This window comes from Leuresthes tenuis, unplaced genomic scaffold (assembly GCF_036924035.1).
Source record: "Leuresthes tenuis unplaced genomic scaffold, fLeuTen1.0.hap1 SCAF_1, whole genome shotgun sequence".
NCBI lineage: Eukaryota > Metazoa > Chordata > Actinopteri > Atheriniformes > Atherinopsidae > Leuresthes > Leuresthes tenuis.
Genome location: NW_027325355.1, coordinates 42664405 through 42678580, shown reverse-complemented (window position 1 = coordinate 42678580; position 14176 = coordinate 42664405). Strand labels below are relative to the sequence as shown.

Sequence of the window (14176 nt, the reverse complement as noted above, 5' to 3'; positions counted from 1 at the left end):
CTCTGACAAATGTGCATTATATAGGTACAGGAATCATACGGTTCCTCTATGCAACCAGATAATTGCCGAGAAAGGCTGATGTGTAGCGGGCAAATCATCTTCTCTGATGTGATCATTCTCTGCAACTTAAACTGAGACTCTCAGATCACTTCGTGTCAGCCAACAAAGCAGCAGCAGCTGAAGATGACCAACTTCCTCATGTGTCACAGGGTGATCAGACGTTGCAACAAAAGACATGCAGGTGGTAGAGAGAAGAGAAAAAGCTTACAGCACCTGGTATTCCCAAGCTGACTCCAATCCAAGTACTAACCAGGTACAACCCTGCTTGGCGTCCGAGATCAGACGAGGTCGGGCTTATTCAGGGTGGTGTGGCCGTAAGCGACAATGTCTGTGACAAATGTGCATTATATAGGTACTGGAATCATACGGTTCCTCTATGCAACCAGATAATTGCAGAGAAAAGCTGACTTGTAGTGGGCACATCTTCTTCTCTGATGTGATCATTCTCTGCAACTGAAACTGAGACTCTCAGATCACCTCGTGTCTATCAACAAAGCAGCAGGAGCTGAAGATGACCAACTTCCTCATGTGTCACAGGGTGATCAGACGTTGCAACAAAAGACATGCAGGTGGTCGAGAGAAGACAAAAAGCTTACAGCACCTGGTAATCCCAAGCAGACTCCCATCTAAGTACTAACCAGGTACAACCCTGCTTGGCGTCCGAGATAAGACAAGGTGGGGCTTATTCAGGGTGGTGTGGCCGTAAGCAACAATGTCTCTGACAAATGTGCATTATATAGGTACTGGAATCATACGGTTCCTCTATGCAACCAGATAATTGCCGAGAAAGGCTGATGTGTAGCGGGCAAATCATCTTCTTCCCTGACGTGATAATTTTCTCCAGCTGAACATGAGACTCTCAGATCACTTCGTGTCTGCCAACAAAGCAGCAGAAGCTGAAGATGACAAACTTCCTCATGTGTCACAGGGTGATCAGACGTTGCAACAAAAGACATGCAGGTGGTAGAGAGAAGAGAAAAAGCTTAAGGTACCTGGTATTCCCAAGCGGTCTCCCATTCAAGTACTAACCAGGCCCAACCGTGCTTGGCTTCCGAGATCAGACGAGGTCGGGCTTATTCAGGGTGGTGTGGCCGTAAGCAACAATATCGGTGACAAATGTGCATTATATAGGTACTGGAATCATACACTTCCTCTGTATAACCAGATAATTGCCGAAAAAGGCTGACTTGTAGTGGGTTCATCTTCCTCCTTGATGTGATTATTCTCTGGAGCTGAAACTGAGACTCTCAGATCACCTCGTGTCTATCAACAAAGCAGCAGCAGCTGAAGATGACTAACTTCTTCACGTGTCACAGGGTGATCAGACGTTGCAACAAAAGACATGCAGGTGGTAGAGAGAAGAGAAAAAGCGTACAGCACCTGGTATTCCCAAGCTGTCTCCCATCCAAGTACTAACCAGGTACAACCCTGCTTGGCGTCCGAGATCAGACGAGGTCGGGCTTATTCAGGGTGGTGTGGCCGTAAGCAACAATGTCTCTGACAAATGTGCATTATATAGGTACTGGAATCATACGGTTCCTCTATGCAACCAGATAATTGCCGAGAAAGGCTGATGTGTAGCGGGGAAATCATCTTCTCTGATGTGATCATTATCTGCAACTGAAACTGAGACTCTCAGATCACTTCGTGTCAGCCAACAAAGCAGCAGCAGCTGAAGATGACCAACTTCTTCACGTGTCACAGGGTGATCAGACGTTGCAACAAAAGACATGCAGGTGGTAGAGAGAAGAGAAAAAGCTTACAGCACCTGGTATTCCCAAGCTGTCTCCCATCCAAGTACTAACCAGGTACAACCCTGCTTGGCGTCCGAGATCAGACGAGGTCGGGCTTATTCAGGGTGGTGTGGCCGTAAGCAAAAATGTCTCTGACAAATGTGCATTATATAGGTACTGGAATCATACGGTTCCTCTATGCAACCAGATAATCATCTTCTCTGATGTGATCATTATCTGCAACTGAAACTGAGACTCTCAGATCACTTCGTGTCAGCCAACAAAGCAGCAGCAGCTGAAGATGACCAACTTCCTCATGTGTCACAGGGTGATCAGAAGTTGCAACAAAAGACATGCAGGTGGTAGAGAGAAGAGAAGAAGCTTACAGCACCTGGTATTCCCAAGCAGTCTCCCATCCAAGTACTAACCAGGCCCAACCCTGCTTGGCTTCCGAGATCAGACGAGGTTGGGCTTATTCAGGGTGGTGTGGCCGTAAGCAACAATGTCGGTGACAAATGTGCATTATATAGGTACTGGAATCATACACTTCCTCTGTATAACCAGATAATTGCCGAAAAAGGCTGACTTATAGTGGGTTCATCTTCCTCCTTGATGTGATTATTCTCTGGAGCTGAAACTGAGACTCTCAGATCACCTCGTGTCTATCAACAAAGCAGCAGCAGCTGAAGATGACCAGCTTCTTCACGTGTCACAGGGTGATCAGACGTTGCAACAAAAGACATGGAGGTGGTAGAGAGAAGAGAAAAAGCTTACAGCACCTGGTATTCCCAAGCAGTCTCCCATCAAGTACTAAGCAGGCCTAAACCTGCTTGGCTTCCGAGATCAGACGAGGTCGGGCTTATTCAGGGTGGTTTGGCCGTAAGCGACAATGTCTGTGACAAATGTGCATTATATAGGTACTGGAATCATACGGTTCCTCTATGCAACCAAATAATTGCAGAGAAAAGCTGACTTGTAGTGGGCACATCTTCTTCTCTGATGTGATTATTCTCTCCAGCTGAAACTGAGACTCTCAGATTACCTCATGTCTGCCAACAAAGCAGCAGCAGCTGAAGATGACCAACTTCCTCATGTGTCACAGGGTGATCAGACGTTGCAACAAAACACATGCAGGTGGTAGAGAGAAGAGAAACAGCTTACAGCACCTGGTATTCCCAAGCAGTCTCCCATTGAAGTACAAACCAGACCCAACCCTGCTTGGCTTCCGAGATAAGACAAGGTGGGGCTTATTCAGGGTGGTGTGGCGGTAAGCGACAATATCTGTTACAAATGTGAATTATATAGGTACTGGAATCATACACTTGCTCTATGAAACCAGATAATTGCCGAGAAAGGCTGATGTGTAGTGGGCATATCATCTTCTCTGATGTGATCATTCTCTTCAGCTGAAACTGAGACTCTCAGATCACTTCGTGTCTGCCAACAAAGCAGCAGCTGCTGAAGATGACCAACTTCCTCATGTGTCACAGGGTGATCAGACGTTGCAACAAAAGACATGCAGGTTGTAGAGAGAAGAGAAAACGCTTACAGCACCTGGTATTCCCAAGCAGTCTCCCATTAAAGTACTAACCAGGCCCAACCCTCCTTGGCTTCCGAGATCAGACGAGGTCGGGCTTATTCAGGGTGGTGTGGCCGTAAGGAACAATTTCTGTGACAAATGTGCATTATATAGGTACTGGAATCATACACTTCCTCTATGTAACCAGATAATTGCAGAGAAAGGCTGACTTGTTATGGAAACATCTTCTTCCCTGATGTGATTATTCTCTGCAGCTGAAACTGAGACTCTCAGATCACTTCGTGTCTGCCAACAAAGCAGCAGCAGCTGAAGATGACCAACTTCCTCATGTGTCACAGGGTGATCAGACGTTGCAACAAAAGACATGCAGGTTGTAGAGAGAAGAGAAAACTCTTACAGAACCTGGTATTCCCAAGCAGTCTCCCATTAAAGTACTAACCAGGCCCAACCCTCCTTGGCTTCCGAGATCAGACGAGGTCGGGCTTATTCAGGGTGGTGTGGCCGTAAGGAACAATTTCTGTGACAAATGTGCATTATATAGGTACTGGAATCATACAATTCCTCTATGTAACCAGATAATTGCAGAGAAAGGCTGACTTGTTATGGGCACATCTTCTTCCCTGATGTGATTATTCTCTGCAGCTGAAACTGAGACTCTCAGATCACTTCGTGTCTGCCAACAAAGCAGCAGCAGCTGAAGATGACCAACTTCGTCATGTGTCACAGGGTGATCAGACGTTGCAACAAAAGACATGCAGGTGGTCGAGAGAAGACAAAAAGCTTACAGCTCCTGGTATTCCCAAGCGGTCTCCCATTTAAGTACTAACCAGGCCCAACCCTCCTTGGCTTCCGAGATCAGACGAGGTCGGGCTTATTCAGGGTGGTGTGGCCGTAAGGAACAATTTCTGTGACAAATGTGCATTATATAGGTACTGGAATCATACAATTCCTCTATGTAACCAGATAATTGCAGAGAAAGGCTGACTTGTTATGGGCACATCTTCTTCCCTGATGTGATTATTCTCTGCAGCTGAAACTGAGACTCTCAGATCACTTCGTGTCTGCCAACAAAGCAGCAGCAGCTGAAGATGACCAACTTCGTCATGTGTCACAGGGTGATCAGACGTTGCAACAAAAGACATGCAGGTGGTCGAGAGAAGACAAAAAGCTTACAGCTCCTGGTATTCCCAAGCGGTCTCCCATTTAAGTACTAACCAGGCCCAACCCTCCTTGGCTTCCGAGATCAGACGAGGTCGGGCATGTTCAGGGTGGTGTGGCCGTAAGCAACAATGTCTCTGACAAATGTGCATTATATAGGTACAGGAATCATACGGTTCCTCTATGCAACCAGATAATTGCCGAGAAAGGCTGATGTGTAGCGGGCAAATCATCTTCTCTGATGTGATCATTCTCTGCAACTTAAACTGAGACTCTCAGATCACTTCGTGTCAGCCAACAAAGCAGCAGCAGCTGAAGATGACCAACTTCCTCATGTGTCACAGGGTGATCAGACGTTGCAACAAAAGACATGCAGGTGGTAGAGAGAAGAGAAAAAGCTTACAGCACCTGGTATTCCCAAGCTGACTCCAATCCAAGTACTAACCAGGTACAACCCTGCTTGGCGTCCGAGATCAGACGAGGTCGGGCTTATTCAGGGTGGTGTGGCCGTAAGCGACAATGTCTGTGACAAATGTGCATTATATAGGTACTGGAATCATACGGTTCCTCTATGCAACCAGATAATTGCAGAGAAAAGCTGACTTGTAGTGGGCACATCTTCTTCTCTGATGTGATCATTCTCTGCAACTGAAACTGAGACTCTCAGATCACCTCGTGTCTATCAACAAAGCAGCAGGAGCTGAAGATGACCAACTTCCTCATGTGTCACAGGGTGATCAGACGTTGCAACAAAAGACATGCAGGTGGTCGAGAGAAGACAAAAAGCTTACAGCACCTGGTAATCCCAAGCAGACTCCCATCTAAGTACTAACCAGGTACAACCCTGCTTGGCGTCCGAGATAAGACAAGGTGGGGCTTATTCAGGGTGGTGTGGCCGTAAGCAACAATGTCTCTGACAAATGTGCATTATATAGGTACTGGAATCATACGGTTCCTCTATGCAACCAGATAATTGCCGAGAAAGGCTGATGTGTAGCGGGCAAATCATCTTCTTCCCTGACGTGATAATTTTCTCCAGCTGAACATGAGACTCTCAGATCACTTCGTGTCTGCCAACAAAGCAGCAGAAGCTGAAGATGACAAACTTCCTCATGTGTCACAGGGTGATCAGACGTTGCAACAAAAGACATGCAGGTGGTAGAGAGAAGAGAAAAAGCTTAAGGTACCTGGTATTCCCAAGCGGTCTCCCATTCAAGTACTAACCAGGCCCAACCGTGCTTGGCTTCCGAGATCAGACGAGGTCGGGCTCATTCAGGGTGGTGTGGCCGTAAGCAACAATATCGGTGACAAATGTGCATTATATAGGTACTGGAATCATACACTTCCTCTGTATAACCAGATAATTGCCGAAAAAGGCTGACTTGTAGTGGGTTCATCTTCCTCCTTGATGTGATTATTCTCTGGAGCTGAAACTGAGACTCTCAGATCACCTCGTGTCTATCAACAAAGCAGCAGCAGCTGAAGATGACTAACTTCTTCACGTGTCACAGGGTGATCAGACGTTGCAACAAAAGACATGCAGGTGGTAGAGAGAAGAGAAAAAGCGTACAGCACCTGGTATTCCCAAGCTGTCTCCCATCCAAGTACTAACCAGGTACAACCCTGCTTGGCGTCCGAGATCAGACGAGGTCGGGCTTATTCAGGGTGGTGTGGCCGTAAGCAACAATGTCTCTGACAAATGTGCATTATATAGGTACTGGAATCATACGGTTCCTCTATGCAACCAGATAATTGCCGAGAAAGGCTGATGTGTAGCGGGGAAATCATCTTCTCTGATGTGATCATTATCTGCAACTGAAACTGAGACTCTCAGATCACTTCGTGTCAGCCAACAAAGCAGCAGCAGCTGAAGATGACCAACTTCTTCACGTGTCACAGGGTGATCAGACGTTGCAACAAAAGACATGCAGGTGGTAGAGAGAAGAGAAAAAGCTTACAGCACCTGGTATTCCCAAGCTGTCTCCCATCCAAGTACTAACCAGGTACAACCCTGCTTGGCGTCCGAGATCAGACGAGGTCGGGCTTATTCAGGGTGGTGTGGCCGTAAGCAACAATGTCTCTGACAAATGTGCATTATATAGGTACTGGAATCATACGGTTCCTCTATGGAACCAGATAATCATCTTCTCTGATGTGATCATTATCTGCAACTGAAACTGAGACTCTCAGATCACTTCGTGTCAGCCAACAAAGCAGCAGCAGCTGAAGATGACCAACTTCCTCATGTGTCACAGGGTGATCAGAAGTTGCAACAAAAGACATGCAGGTGGTAGAGAGAAGAGAAGAAGCTTACAGGACCTGGTATACCCAAGCAGTCTCCCATCCAAGTACTAAGGAGGCCCAACCCTGCTTGGCTTCCGAGATCAGACGAGGTTGGGCTTATTCAGGGTGGTGTGGCCGTAAGCAACAATATCGGTGACAAATGTGCATTATATAGGTACTGGAATCATACACTTCCTCTGTATAACCAGATAATTGCCGAAAAAGGCTGACTTATAGTGGGTTCATCTTCCTCCTTGATGTGATTATTCTCTGGAGCTGAAACTGAGACTCTCAGATCACCTCGTGTCTATCAACAAAGCAGCAGCAGCTGAAGATGACCAGCTTCTTCACGTGTCACAGGGTGATCAGACGTTGCAACAAAAGACATGCAGGTGGTAGAGAGAAGAGAAAAAGCTTACAGCACCTGGTATTCCCAAGCAGTCTCCCATCAAATACTAAGCAGGCCTAAACCTGCTTGGCTTCCGAGATCAGACGAGGTCGGGCTTATTCAGGGTGGTGTGGCCGTAAGCAACAATGTCTCTGACAAATGTGCATTATATAGGTACTGGAATCATACGGTTCCTCTATGCAACCAAATAATTGCAGAGAAAAGCTGACTTGTAGCGGACAAATCATCTTCTCTGATGTGATTATTCTCTCCAGCTGAAACTGAGACTCTCAGATTACCTCATGTCTGCCAACAAAGCAGCAGGAGCTGAAGATGACCAACTTCTTCACGTGTCACAGGGTGATCAGACGTTGCAACAAAAGACATGCAGGTGGTCGAGAGAAGAGAAAAAGCTTACAGCACCTGGTATTCCCAAGCTGTCTCCTATCCAAGTACTAACCAGGTACAACCCTGCTTGGCGTCCGAGATCAGACGAGGTCGGGCTTATTCAGGGTGGTGTGGCGGTAAGCAAATATATTTGTTACAAATGTGAATTATATAGGTACTGGAATCATACACTTCCTCTATGAAACCAGATAATTGCCGAGAAAGGCTGATGTGTAGTGGGGATATCATCTTCTCTGATGTGATCATTCTCTTCAGCTGAAACTGAGACTCTTAGATCACTTCGTGTCTGCCAACAAAGCAGCAGCAGCTGAAGATGACCAACTTCCTCATGTGTCACAGGGTGATCAGACGTTGCAACAAAACACATGCAGGTGGTAGAGAGAAGAGAAACAGCTTACAGCACCTGGTATTCCCAAGCAGTCTCCCATTGAAGTACAAACCAGACCCAACCCTGCTTGGCTTCCGAGATAAGACAAGGTGGGGCTTATTCAGGGTGGTGTGGCGGTAAGCGACAATATCTGTTACAAATGTGAATTATATAGGTACTGGAATCATACACTTGCTCTATGAAACCAGATAATTGCCGAGAAAGGCTGATGTGTAGTGGGCATATCATCTTCTCTGATGTGATCATTCTCTTCAGCTGAAACTGAGACTCTCAGATCACTTCGTGTCTGCCAACAAAGCAGCAGCTGCTGAAGATGACCAACTTCCTCATGTGTCACAGGGTGATCAGACGTTGCAACAAAAGACATGCAGGTTGTAGAGAGAAGAGAAAACGCTTACAGCACCTGGTATTCCCAAGCAGTCTCCCATTCAAGTACTAACCAGGACCAACCCTGCTTGGCTCCTGAGATCAGACGAGGTCGGGCATGTTCAGGGTGGTGTGGCCGTAAGCAGCAATGTATCTGACAAATGTGCATTATATAGGCACTGGAATCATACGGTTCCTCTATGCAACCAGATAATTGCCGAGAAAGGCTAATGTGTAGCGGGTGTATCATCTTCTCTGATGTGATCATTCTCTTCAGCTGAAACTGAGACTCTCAGATCACTTCGTGTCTGCCAACAAAGCAGAAGCTGCTGAAGATGACCAACTTCCTCATGTGTCACAGGGTGATCAGACGTTGCAACAAAAGACATGCAGGTTGTAGAGAGAAGAGAAAACGCTTACAGCACCTGGTATTCCCAAGCAGTCTCCCATTAAAGTACTAACCAGGCCCAACCCTCCTTGGCTTCCGAGATCAGACGAGGTCGGGCTTATTCAGGGTGGTGTGGCCGTAAGGAACAATTTCTGTGACAAATGTGCATTATATAGGTACTGGAATCATACACTTCCTCTATGTAACCAGATAATTGCAGAGAAAGGCTGACTTGTTATGGAAACATCTTCTTCCCTGATGTGATTATTCTCTGCAGCTGAAACTGAGACTCTCAGATCACTTCGTGTCTGCCAACAAAGCAGCAGCAGCTGAAGATGACCAACTTCCTCATGTGTCACAGGGTGATCAGACGTTGCAACAAAAGACATGCAGGTTGTAGAGAGAAGAGAAAACTCTTACAGAACCTGGTATTCCCAAGCAGTCTCCCATTAAAGTACTAACCAGGCCCAACCCTCCTTGGCTTCCGAGATAAGACGAGGTCGGGCTTATTCAGGGTGGTGTGGCCGTAAGGAACAATTTCTGTGACAAATGTGCATTATATAGGTACTGGAATCATACAATTCCTCTATGTAACCAGATAATTGCAGAGAAAGGCTGACTTGTTATGGGCACATCTTCTTCCCTGATGTGATTATTCTCTGCAGCTGAAACTGAGACTCTCAGATCACTTCGTGTCTGCCAACAAAGCAGCAGCAGCTGAAGATGACCAACTTCGTCATGTGTCACAGGGTGATCAGACGTTGCAACAAAAGACATGCAGGTGGTCGAGAGAAGACAAAAAGCTTACAGCTCCTGGTATTCCCAAGCGGTCTCCCATTTAAGTACTAACCAGGCCCAACCCTCCTTGGCTTCCGAGATCAGACGAGGTCGGGCATGTTCAGGGTGGTGTGGCCGTAAGCAACAATGTCTCTGACAAATGTGCATTATATAGGTACTGGAATCATACGGTTCCTCTATGCAACCAGATAATTGCCGAGAAAGGCTGATGTGTAGCGGGCAAATCATCTTCTCTGATGTGATCATTCTCTGCAACTTAAACTGAGACTCTCAGATCACTTCGTGTCAGCCAACAAAGCAGCAGCAGCTGAAGATGACCAACTTCCTCATGTGTCACAGGGTGATCAGACGTTGCAACAAAAGACATGCAGGTGGTAGAGAGAAGAGAAGAAGCTTACAGCACCTGGTATTCCCAAGCAGTCTCCCATACAAGTACTAAGGAGGTTCAACCCTGCTTGGCTTCCGAGATCAGACGAGGTCGGGCATGTTCAGGGTGGTGTGGCCGTAAGCAACAATGTGTCTGACAAATGTGCATTATATAAGTACAGGAATCATACGGTTCCTCTATGTAACCAGATAATTGCTGAGAAAGGCTGATCTGTAGTGGGCACATCTTCTTCCCTGAAGTGATTATTCTCTTTAGCTGAAACTGAGACTCTCAGATCACTTCGTGTCTTCCAACAAAGCAGCAGCAGCTGAAGATGGCCAACTTCCTCATGTGTCACAGGGTGATCAGACGTTGCAACAAAAGACATGCAGGTGGTAGAGAGAAGAGAAAAAGCTTACAGCACCTGGTATTCCCAAGCGGTCTCCCATTCAAGTACTAACCAGGCCCAACCCTGCTTGGCTTCCGAGATCAGACGAGGTTGGGCTTATTCAGGGTGGTGTGGCCGTAAGCAACAATATCGGTGACAAATGTGCATTATATAGGTACTGGAATCATACACTTCCTCTGTATAACCAGATAATTGCCGAAAAAGGCTGACTTGTAGTGGATTCATCTTCCTCCTTGATGTGATTATTCTCTGGAGCTGAAACTGAGACTCTCAGATCACCTCGTGTCTATCAACAAAGCAGCAGCAGCTGAAGATGACCAACTTCTTCACGTGTCACAGGGTGATCAGACATTGCAACAAAAGACATGCAGGTGGTAGAGAGAAGAGAAAAAGCTTACAGCACCTGGTTATTCACAAGCTGTCTCCCATCCAAGTAGTAAGCAGTTACAACCCTGCTTGGCGTCCGAGATCAGACGAGGTGGGGCTTATTCAGGGTGGTGTGGCCGTAAGCAACAATGTCTCTGACAAATGTGCATTATATAGGTACTGGAATCATACGGTTCCTCTATGCAACCAGATAATTGCCGAGAAAGGCTGACTTGTAGTGGGCACATCTTCTTCCCTGACGTGATAATTCTCTCCAGCTGAAAATGAGACTCTCAGATCACTTCGTGTCTGCCAACAAAGCAGCAGCAGCTGAAGATGACCAACTTCCTCATGTGTCACAAGGTGATCAGACGTTGCAACAAAAGACATGCAGGTGGTAGAGAGAAGAGAAAAAGCTTAAAGCACCTGGTATTCCCAAGCAGTCTCCCATCCAAGTACTAACCAGGCCCAAACCTGCTTGGCTTCCAAGATCAGACGAGGTCGGGCTTATTCAGGGTGGTGTGGCCGTAAGCAACAATATCTGTGACAAATGTGCATTATATAAGTACTGGAATCATACACTTCCTCTATGTAACCAGATAATTGCCGAGAAAGGCTGACTTGTAGTGGGCACATGTTCTTCCCCGATGTGATTATTTTCTGCAGCTGAAACTGAGACTCTCAGATCACTTCGTGTCTGCCAACAAAGAAGCAGCAGCTGCTGAAGATGACCAACTTCCTCATGTGTCACAGGATGATCAGACGTTGCAACAAAAGACATGCAGGTGGTAGAGAGAAGAGAAGAAGCTTACAGCACCTGGTATTCCCAAGAGGTCTCCCATCGAAGTACTAACCAGGCCCAAACCTGCTCTGCTTCCGAGATCAGACGAGGTCGGGCTTATTCAGGGTGGTGTGGCCGTAAGCAACAATATCTCTGACAAATGTCCATTATATAGGTACTGGAATCATACGGTTCCTCTATGCAACCAGTTAATTGCAGAGAAAGGCTGATGTGTAGCGGGCACATCTTCTTCCCCCATGTGATTATTTTCTGCAGCTGAAACTGAGACTCTCAGATCACTTCGTGTCTGCCAACAAAGAAGCAGCAGCTGCTGAAGATGACCAACTTCCTCATGTGTCACAGGATGATCAGACGTTGCAACAAAAGACATGGAGGTGGTAGACAGAAGAGAAGAAGCTTACAGCACCTGGTATTCCCAAGAGGTCTCCCATCGAAGTACTAACCAGGCCCAACCCTGCTTGGGTTCCGAGATCACACGAGGTTGGGCATATTCAGGGTGGTGTGGCCGTAAGTAACAATGTCTGTGACAAATGTGCATTATATAGGTACTGGAATCATACGGTTCCTCTATGCAACCAGATAATTGCCAAGAAAGGCTAACTTGTAGTGGGCACATCTTCTTCCCTGATGTGATTATTCTCTACAGCTGAAACTGAGACTCTCAGATCACTTCGTGTCTGCCAAAAAAGCAGCAGCAGCTGAAGATGACGAACTTCTTCACGTGTCACAGGGTGATCAGACGTTGCAACAAAAGACATGCAGGTGGTAGAGAGAAGAGAAAAAGCTTACATCACCTGGTATTCCCAAGCGGTCTCTCATCAAAGTACTAACCACGCCCAAACCTCCTTGGCTTCTGAGATCAGACGAGGTCAGACATATTCAGGGTGGTTTGGCCGTAAGCAACAATCTCTGTGACAAATGTGCATTATATAGGCAATGGAATCATATGGTTCCTCTATGTAACCAGATAATTGCCGAGAAAGGCTGATATGTAGTGGGCACATCTTGTTCCCTGACGTGATAATTTTCTCCAGCTGAAAATGAGACTCTCAGATCACTTCGTGTCTGCCAATAAAGCAGCAGCAGCTGAAGATGACCAACTTCCTCATGTGTCACAGGGTGATCAGACGTTGCAACAAAAGACATGCAGGTTGTAGAGAGAAAAGAAAAAACCTACAGCACTTGGTATTCCCAAGCAGTCTCCCATCCAAATACTAACAAGGCCCAACCCTGCTTGGCTTCCGAGATCAGACTTATTCAGGGTGGTGTGGCCGTAAGCAACAATAACTGTGACAAATGTGCATTATATAGGTACGATAGGTGCGACGTTTTAACTGCGGCGTTAAGTTTACGTTAAGTGTCTGTCTGTCTGTCTGTCTGTTCGCAGATGATTGCTCGTCTGTTACTGTGTGATTATTGTTACAATGTTAATAAAGTTTGATAATTTTACTTGAACCAAGAACAGCCTTCACATTTTTATTTAATTTCCCTTTGCAAAACAGGACGACAGTGAGTGTGAGTGACATCCATTTAATGCAATTGTCAAAAGTGAAGCCAGAATTACTTGGAGAATTATTTTACATTTATTAACAAAACCCAACACTCTTTGTCTCAACCAAAGATTTTTTAAAAATACTTTCTTTGCTCAATTTGGAATTTGTTTCATTCACTTGTGTTGCACAAATAGTGATACAGATAGATAGCTAGTCTCTCAAATAATTGAGTGTACCAAAAAAAGAGGGGAAAAATGATGGGAGACTTATTTACATTTACAGTTATACACATTTTGTGTGCTGCCCCCTACAGTAGGCTTTAGTAAAGTCCAAAGCACTGTGGTATGTTGGGGTGTTGCCACAATACAGGTTCGAATCCCACAAGAAACATGAAAATTAAACAGATGATAAACCTTGCAATAAGTGCAGAGGTGTGTGTAAACAATGTTGAGAAGATAAGAGAATAGAGAAAAGTGGATATAGTGTACGTTTTTTCTCCTTTTCTCCCCCCCCCCTTCCTCTTTTTTTCCTTTTCCCCCCTTTCGGGCAGTCCCTTTTGCCCCTTTTTTGGCCGAAAGGTCAGCACTCTGGACTTTGAATCCAGTGATCCGAGTTCAAATCTCGGTGGAACCTACAGGTGTGCTGTCATGTTTGTGTTCTGGAAAGAAAATGAGTGGATGAGGTTAGTCAGTTGTCAAGTCACACCAGAGTGTGTGATTGACCAATTCCAAAGAGAGGGCTTAAATTGTTTAATGTTGAAAAAGTGAAACATTCAGCTGAGAGGGTCTGTGCTATTTGCCTTCTCACCTCCGGGTGTCTCTAATTGAATCTATTTGATTTCTTCTTCCATATTAATTTGCAATGCATATATTTTTCCATGCTCTCCGTTTGGAATTTGGACACAGAAGCCAAAGGAGAAGGAAACAGGAAAAACAATCCCATGGTAACAATCAGCGACAAGGAGAACTACTCAAAAGCCTACATAATTAACCCGGTGCCCAACCATGGGCCAACCAATCATCCAATCAAGGAGCGGCAATTTCTGCCGGCCGGGATCTGAGCGCCAACTCCATGCGGTGCGCACAAGTTGGTACTGATTTAGGAAAAAGAGGATTGTACAATTTTACTCCTTGGTATGGATACTCTTTCAAAAAAGTCCAAAAAATAAAATATGTGGTTGACAAAACTGTGTGACTCAGTCCTTCAACACAAAAGGCAGGCAAAGGAAA

General features: G+C 45.8%; 1 non-coding gene and 26 pseudogenes across 1 annotated transcript; all 27 read right to left on the bottom strand.

The window, feature by feature from the left end:
• Positions 1–261: 261 nt before the first annotated feature.
• Positions 262–380, bottom strand: LOC140288395 (5S ribosomal RNA; annotated as a pseudogene).
• A 660-nt stretch (positions 381–1040) lies between these two features.
• LOC140266635 (5S ribosomal RNA) lies at positions 1041–1159 on the bottom strand (annotated as a pseudogene).
• A 269-nt stretch (positions 1160–1428) lies between these two features.
• LOC140293830 (5S ribosomal RNA) lies at positions 1429–1547 on the bottom strand (annotated as a pseudogene).
• Positions 1548–1816: 269 nt separating this feature from the next.
• Positions 1817–1935, bottom strand: LOC140290536 (5S ribosomal RNA; annotated as a pseudogene).
• Positions 1936–2172: 237 nt separating this feature from the next.
• Positions 2173–2291, bottom strand: LOC140299939 (5S ribosomal RNA; annotated as a pseudogene).
• A 269-nt stretch (positions 2292–2560) lies between these two features.
• LOC140294429 (5S ribosomal RNA) lies at positions 2561–2678 on the bottom strand (annotated as a pseudogene).
• Positions 2679–3335: 657 nt separating this feature from the next.
• Positions 3336–3454, bottom strand: LOC140288554 (5S ribosomal RNA; annotated as a pseudogene).
• A 269-nt stretch (positions 3455–3723) lies between these two features.
• On the bottom strand, positions 3724–3842 carry LOC140293225 (5S ribosomal RNA; annotated as a pseudogene).
• Positions 3843–4111: 269 nt separating this feature from the next.
• Positions 4112–4230, bottom strand: LOC140281476 (5S ribosomal RNA; annotated as a pseudogene).
• A 269-nt stretch (positions 4231–4499) lies between these two features.
• Positions 4500–4618, bottom strand: LOC140300677 (5S ribosomal RNA; annotated as a pseudogene).
• Positions 4619–4887: 269 nt separating this feature from the next.
• On the bottom strand, positions 4888–5006 carry LOC140288394 (5S ribosomal RNA; annotated as a pseudogene).
• A 660-nt stretch (positions 5007–5666) lies between these two features.
• Positions 5667–5785, bottom strand: LOC140314288 (5S ribosomal RNA; annotated as a pseudogene).
• A 269-nt stretch (positions 5786–6054) lies between these two features.
• Positions 6055–6173, bottom strand: LOC140293829 (5S ribosomal RNA; annotated as a pseudogene).
• A 269-nt stretch (positions 6174–6442) lies between these two features.
• On the bottom strand, positions 6443–6561 carry LOC140290535 (5S ribosomal RNA; annotated as a pseudogene).
• Positions 6562–6798: 237 nt separating this feature from the next.
• On the bottom strand, positions 6799–6917 carry LOC140296931 (5S ribosomal RNA; annotated as a pseudogene).
• Positions 6918–7186: 269 nt separating this feature from the next.
• LOC140296183 (5S ribosomal RNA) lies at positions 7187–7304 on the bottom strand (annotated as a pseudogene).
• Positions 7305–7573: 269 nt separating this feature from the next.
• LOC140294484 (5S ribosomal RNA) lies at positions 7574–7692 on the bottom strand (annotated as a pseudogene).
• Positions 7693–8349: 657 nt separating this feature from the next.
• Positions 8350–8468, bottom strand: LOC140285278 (5S ribosomal RNA; annotated as a pseudogene).
• A 269-nt stretch (positions 8469–8737) lies between these two features.
• Positions 8738–8856, bottom strand: LOC140288553 (5S ribosomal RNA; annotated as a pseudogene).
• A 269-nt stretch (positions 8857–9125) lies between these two features.
• Positions 9126–9244, bottom strand: LOC140296854 (5S ribosomal RNA; annotated as a pseudogene).
• Positions 9245–9513: 269 nt separating this feature from the next.
• LOC140300676 (5S ribosomal RNA) lies at positions 9514–9632 on the bottom strand (annotated as a pseudogene).
• A 269-nt stretch (positions 9633–9901) lies between these two features.
• LOC140294289 (5S ribosomal RNA) lies at positions 9902–10020 on the bottom strand (annotated as a pseudogene).
• Positions 10021–10289: 269 nt separating this feature from the next.
• LOC140299102 (5S ribosomal RNA) lies at positions 10290–10408 on the bottom strand. Its single transcript, XR_011914683.1, has one exon. It is a non-coding gene; the product is annotated as a 5S ribosomal RNA (ribosomal RNA).
• Positions 10409–11066: 658 nt separating this feature from the next.
• On the bottom strand, positions 11067–11185 carry LOC140289176 (5S ribosomal RNA; annotated as a pseudogene).
• Positions 11186–11457: 272 nt separating this feature from the next.
• On the bottom strand, positions 11458–11576 carry LOC140301836 (5S ribosomal RNA; annotated as a pseudogene).
• Positions 11577–11848: 272 nt separating this feature from the next.
• Positions 11849–11967, bottom strand: LOC140316024 (5S ribosomal RNA; annotated as a pseudogene).
• Positions 11968–12236: 269 nt separating this feature from the next.
• On the bottom strand, positions 12237–12355 carry LOC140296777 (5S ribosomal RNA; annotated as a pseudogene).
• Positions 12356–14176: the final 1821 nt, after the last annotated feature.